The 5,466-nt window shown below is 52.4% G+C and overlaps 1 non-coding gene across 1 annotated transcript; it reads left to right on the forward strand.

The window, feature by feature from the left end:
- Positions 1-818: 818 nt before the first annotated feature.
- On the forward strand, positions 819-917 carry LOC126951890 (small nucleolar RNA U13). The gene has a single exon (XR_007724724.1). It is a non-coding gene; the product is annotated as a small nucleolar RNA U13 (small nucleolar RNA).
- Positions 918-5,466: the final 4,549 nt, after the last annotated feature.

Genomic DNA, 5,466 nt, shown 5'->3' on the forward strand with positions numbered 1-5,466 from the left:
GTCTGGAAGGTCACCGTAGTGGGAGGTGGAACCACCAGCTTCAGAGTCAGCCTGGAGCCGGGGTCTAACCCAGCTCTGCCTCTTTCTGGGAGTGGCAACTTGTAGCAGCTCAGTTTCCTCATCTGTAAAATGGGATAATGGGAGCAGCCCTCCATAGGGTTGTGGTGGGTTACAAAGAAAACGCAAGGCCTGGCTGTCGACAGATGATGGCTGTAGCTTTTATTACGTTGATGCAAAAATCATTGCAGTTTTTGCCATTGAAAGTAATGGCAAAAACCGCAATGACTTTTGCACCAACTTAACTTTATCCTTGGCCTCACGTTCCTCATTTGCAGATTAAGGAAAATAACCTCCAGACCTGGTCCAAATCCTGCTGCTGCCTCCGCTCCCGGGGTGATTATTCTGTGCCTGCTCTGAACTGGCAGGCACAGCTGGTCCTCACTTGTTTGGGACACCCCAGTCCCCAAGGCAGCTGAACCCCTCTCTTCCCTGTTCCCTCAGGGCCAGCCCCTGGCCTGAGTTCAGCCTCCTGGGCTGGGACCTGGCACTGGGCACTGGGCTCAACATGGGGCTGCTGCCATCTGCAAAGTCGTGATGCTTTTTGAGCAAGGGACCCGCATGTTTGTGTTGAACTGGGTCCCCTCAAATCATATGGCTCGTCGTGCACTGGCCTAAAGGGATTCTAGATCTTCCCTCACTCAGAAGCCAGGACCATGGTCAGGTGGGAGGAGAAGAGAAAGCAGGAAGGATGCCCCAGCTCCCAGGGAGGGGACTGCAGAGTGGAAAGCAGGGAGCCAGGGATGGAAAGGCTCGAACAGATCCCCTGTGGCACATCAACAGGACAACCGAGATTTCATCCTCCTGGGCGGGATGTGCCTCCCTCAAACCTTGCTACTGGGCACATTACCTGTCCAACATGAAAAAGAAGAAATGAGAAAAAAAAAGAAAAGAAAGAAAGAAAGAAGGAAGGAAGGGAGGAGAAAGATGGAAAGAGAGAGAAAGAAGAAAGAAAGAAGAAAAAGAAAGATGAAAGAAAGAAAGAAAGAAAAGAAAAGAAAAGAAAGGAGGAAAGAAAAGAAAAGAAAGGAGGAAAGAAAGAAAGGAGAGAAAGAAAGAAAAGGCTCAGGCTGGGCACAGTGGCTTACGCCTGTAATCCCAACACTTTGGGAGGCTGAGGCAGGTGGATCACCTGAGGTCAGGAGTGAAACATGGTGACCAACATGGTGAAACCCTGTCTCTACTAAAAATATAAAAATTAGCTGGGCATGGTGGCACGCACCTGTAATCTTGGGAGGCTGAGGCTGAAGAATTGCTTGAACCCAGGAGGCGGAGTTTGCAGTGAGCCAAGATTGTGCCACTGCACTCCAGCCTGGGTGACAGGGAGAGACTCCGACTCAAAAGAAACACACACACACACACACACACACACACCAGAAAAAGAAAAAAAGAGAAAAGACTCAAACAGGGCAAATTCCAAAACCAGCACTGTTGCTCCAGTTTTTGCACTGGGGGCGCATGAAACAAGCAGCATGGATGGCGTCTTAGGGCGTTTTGGCTCTGGGGGGAGAAGGAGGTTCTTGGAGGGCTGGGATGGGGCCGTGGGAAAGACTCCAAGTTGGAGCTGCGTGGGAGCCTCTCACATTGGGGTGGTTGCTGCAGCCTCTTTGCTGAGTCCTTAAGGGAACTGCCGAGCAGACTATGCTCAAAGGTCGTCACGGCAGGGCAGGCCTCAAGGGTTCCCCACAACTGAGTCTCTGACGTCACCCATGCAGGCTGGCAATGCTCCCCTGGGGGCTGCCCACTGTGGTTTGGGCCAAGAGTCCCATTCCCTCCTTTTCTCCTGGTCTTCCTTCCTTGACTCTTGAGTGCCACTGCCCATGTAGCCACACTGTGCCCAAGGGGATGGCCCGCCCTCCCTGCATCACCCCGACTGGCCCCTTGGCCCCTGTGATAAAGTCCACATTTCTACCCTTTGGTCCCAGGCTCTGCATATTGTCCCCTTCCATGCCCCCAGCCTGTGGTGCTCCAAGTCAGCCAAGAGACCCCAGTTACAGCGTCCCGGCTGCCATGGCAGTGTCAGCGCTGTGGGTATGAACTCACTGGCTCTGGTTCTTTATACAAAACCTATATATACATATTCCTCCTAAAATGTCCTGAAACTTCAAAAGACAGAGAAAAGCTTAATCGCCCCTGTAATTCCAACATCCAGAGAAAATCTCTTGTAACAGGCTGGTGTCTTTTCAGTGTTGGCTGCAGGCAGTATGTGCTGTTTTAAAGCATGAGACAAAGTATGTGGGTTTGGGTCCTGCACCCCCTCACTTCACATCACAGCGTAAACACCTGCCCCCCTGACCACCACTCCTTAGTCTCTATTGGGGCTGGGGAGCTAAGGGGCTGCTGGGGAACGGGTGAAAGCAGAGGATGCTCCTGGCTCCCCAGGGCAGTGATATTCTACATATATAAATAAGGATTTTCCGTGCTAAATTACTGTTTTAATGTATATGTTTGTATGTAGTACAGCCCCTTAGAGACAATGTGTGCCAAGCCTCCATGCACACATAAGCCGCACTACGTACGAACATATACATTACTTAGTGGTATATTTTGATGATCTCTGAGTATTGCCTGCCCCCAATTCCCTGCATCTCCCTAGAAAGGAAGCTTCCTGGAGGAGGTCACCCCTCCTCTCACCGATGTGCCCACCCCTCCCTCTCACCCCCTCCTTCTCACCGACGTGCCCACCCCTCCCTCTCACCCCCTCCTTCTCACCGACGTGCCCACCCCTCCCTCTCACCCCCTCCTTCTCACCGACGTGCCCACCCCTCCCTATGGTCCCCTCCCTCTCACCCATGTGCCCCCACGCTGCTCGAAGGGTTCGAGGTGAGCTCCTGATGGAAGGCCATGTTCCTGGACTTGGGGCCCAGCAGTCAAGGGCGTGTGACCCTAAGGCTGTCCATGTAGAGCACCAGCCCCGGGGGTCATTTTCAGATCACAAATAGAACAACAAAAACAAAAGGGTGAGAAAGTAAGGAGACAAGAAAATTGGGGAAAAGTAAAATAAAATTGGAAGAGAAATGACTCTGAGTTTAAAGGCAGCAGTGATGACAGGAGAGGAAGGAGGGAAAGAGATTTTGAAGGAAGAAGGAACAAAACGCACACCACACTTACTGAACGTTCTCCCCCCGCTGGCTTGGTTCTAAGAACGTTGTATAGCAGCTCATTTAAGCTTCACAACAACTCTCTGAGTGGATGTCATTATTGTCTCTGTTTTCTGTGGGAAGAAAGAGAAGCACAGAGAGGTTAAGTGACTTGCCTGAGGTCACACAGCCAGTGGCGACAGAGCTGGGACGTGTACCCAGGGAGTAGTCCTCTTGACCCCTAAGTTACAGACTAGAGTGGAGGATGGGACATTTGTTGAGCACCTGACCCTTCCCTTCACCCTTTGTCCCAAAGGGAGGGACAGAAGGGCTGGGCTGAAAGAGCCTGGGGCAGTGTGGGGCCAGCCTGGGGAAACCCCACCACGAGCCTCCAAACTGGACGTCTTCTCAGTATCAAGGTCATGGGGCCAAGCTTTTCTTTTTATTTTAAAGCAAACGTGGACAGTTTATGCAACAGAACGACTATATTCCACAGCCTTCAGAGATCACACAGACGTCTTCGAAGACAATTTCCACTCCGAGGAGACGAATCAGGATGCAACTTGGTTTTCCTCTGCCTCAGGTGGGGCTCGGTTCCAGGAAAGATTTGCGAGCCAATTGTCTTCATTTCACAGCTGCAGGAGCTCTGCCTGGTGAAGTTCCGGGACTTTCCCAAATACTGATATGAGTAATTAGTGGCAGAGCTGGGATAGAAGCCAGATTTTCTTTTTCTCAAATATTTAGCCACTCCAGGCTGTCTCCAGTGGGCTTGCCTGGGGTTAGACCAGTGGAACAAGGTGCCAACCCCATGACTCTGTAGCCGGCACCACAGCCCCTCACTCAGCCCCGCACTCAGCCGTGCGGGGAAACCACAGAGGTCGCATGCCCCTCGTGCGTGGCCCAAGGCCCTGCCCTCTGCCCCCTAACCAGCTTGAACATGTACCCTGGAGGGCTGTCTTCTCCCATTTGTCAATAGGTTTAACGGGACCAGGTGTAGAGCAGAAGTCAGACTGGGTCTTCACACACATGGGATGTTCTCAAACTAGGTGTGTCCAACATGGGGTGGGGGTCATCGCAGGTTGGCAGAGCTGGTGACGTTTTTGTGGCTGTTTTGCTTAACCAGGGTAAGATGCGTAATAACTCACTGCTTGTGGCAGCCTGCACTGACCAGCCAGATGGACACTGCCATGTGCTGGAGTGGGCTCCCGGGGACACCTGTGGGCCGGGACCTCCCACTCCACTGCTGGATGGTGGGAAGGCCCCCATGGGGAGCACTTGGAGGGTCTTGGTGAAGCAGCTATTTGTGAACAGGCCTAGTTGTATTTCAGGGATTAGCGGCCCAGCCCTGCTGTCTCCATCCTCAGCTCGGTCTTGGCCCACTGCAGCCTCCACCTCCCCGGCTCAGGTGACTCTTCCTGGGCTCAACGAGAGGCTGTCGCCATCTGTAAAGTCTTCATGCTTTTTGAACAAGGGACCCGCCTCCCGAGTAGCTGGGACTCAGCTGGGACCTCAGCCTCCAGAGTAGCTGGGACTACAAGCGCGCACCACCACGCCTGGCTAATTTTTTTTTTTTTTTTCATAGAGACAGTGATTCACTGCTGGCTGTTAGCCAGAGGCTGTCTGTAGTTCCTCAACATGTGGATCTAACACAGCCTCTTGCTTTACCAAAGTGAGCAAGCTGAGAAGGCCATCCAGGGAGAGACCTGCAAGAAGGAAGTCAGAGGTTTTTGAAACCTACGGTAGAGATGTTCCATTACTCCTGATGCATTCTGTCCATCAGAAGCAAGTCACCAGGTCCAGCCCCACTCATGAGGAAGAAGTCACACAAGGAAGGAAATCTTGAGAGACGATCACTGAGGGTCATCCCAGAGGCTGCCCAGCCAGTCCTGAGTATTCAGGGGGGGGTTAGCTGGACACAGCAGTGATGACTGATGCCCGCTGTGCACTGCTTGTTTGCCAGCCCTGTGCTCAAGGCCTTCTGTGAATTACATCTGACTTCAGGACGTGCATCCTGTTGGTCTCCCTGCTCACATCTAGTAGCACAGAGAAGGTTAGGGACTGACGAGGGCAGAGCCTGGTGCAAACCCCCATCCTCTTGATGCCATAGGCTCAATCTGATCACTAGCCATGATCTTGGCCTTTCTTAAAGTGCAGTGGTTTGGTCTAAGTGGCCTTGCTGAAGAAGGTGGCATTGGGTGCAATTATGAAGGAAGGAGACGCTGGTGACATAACAATCTGGATGAAGGATGTTCTCACTGGGGAAATGGCAGGTGCCAAGATGTGGTTCCCTGATGCTGGGCTGTGGAGGTGGTGATATGGCCTGAGGCTA

The sequence above is a fragment of the Macaca thibetana genome, chromosome 3 (assembly GCF_024542745.1).
Source record: "Macaca thibetana thibetana isolate TM-01 chromosome 3, ASM2454274v1, whole genome shotgun sequence".
Taxonomy (NCBI): Eukaryota; Metazoa; Chordata; class Mammalia; order Primates; family Cercopithecidae; genus Macaca; species Macaca thibetana.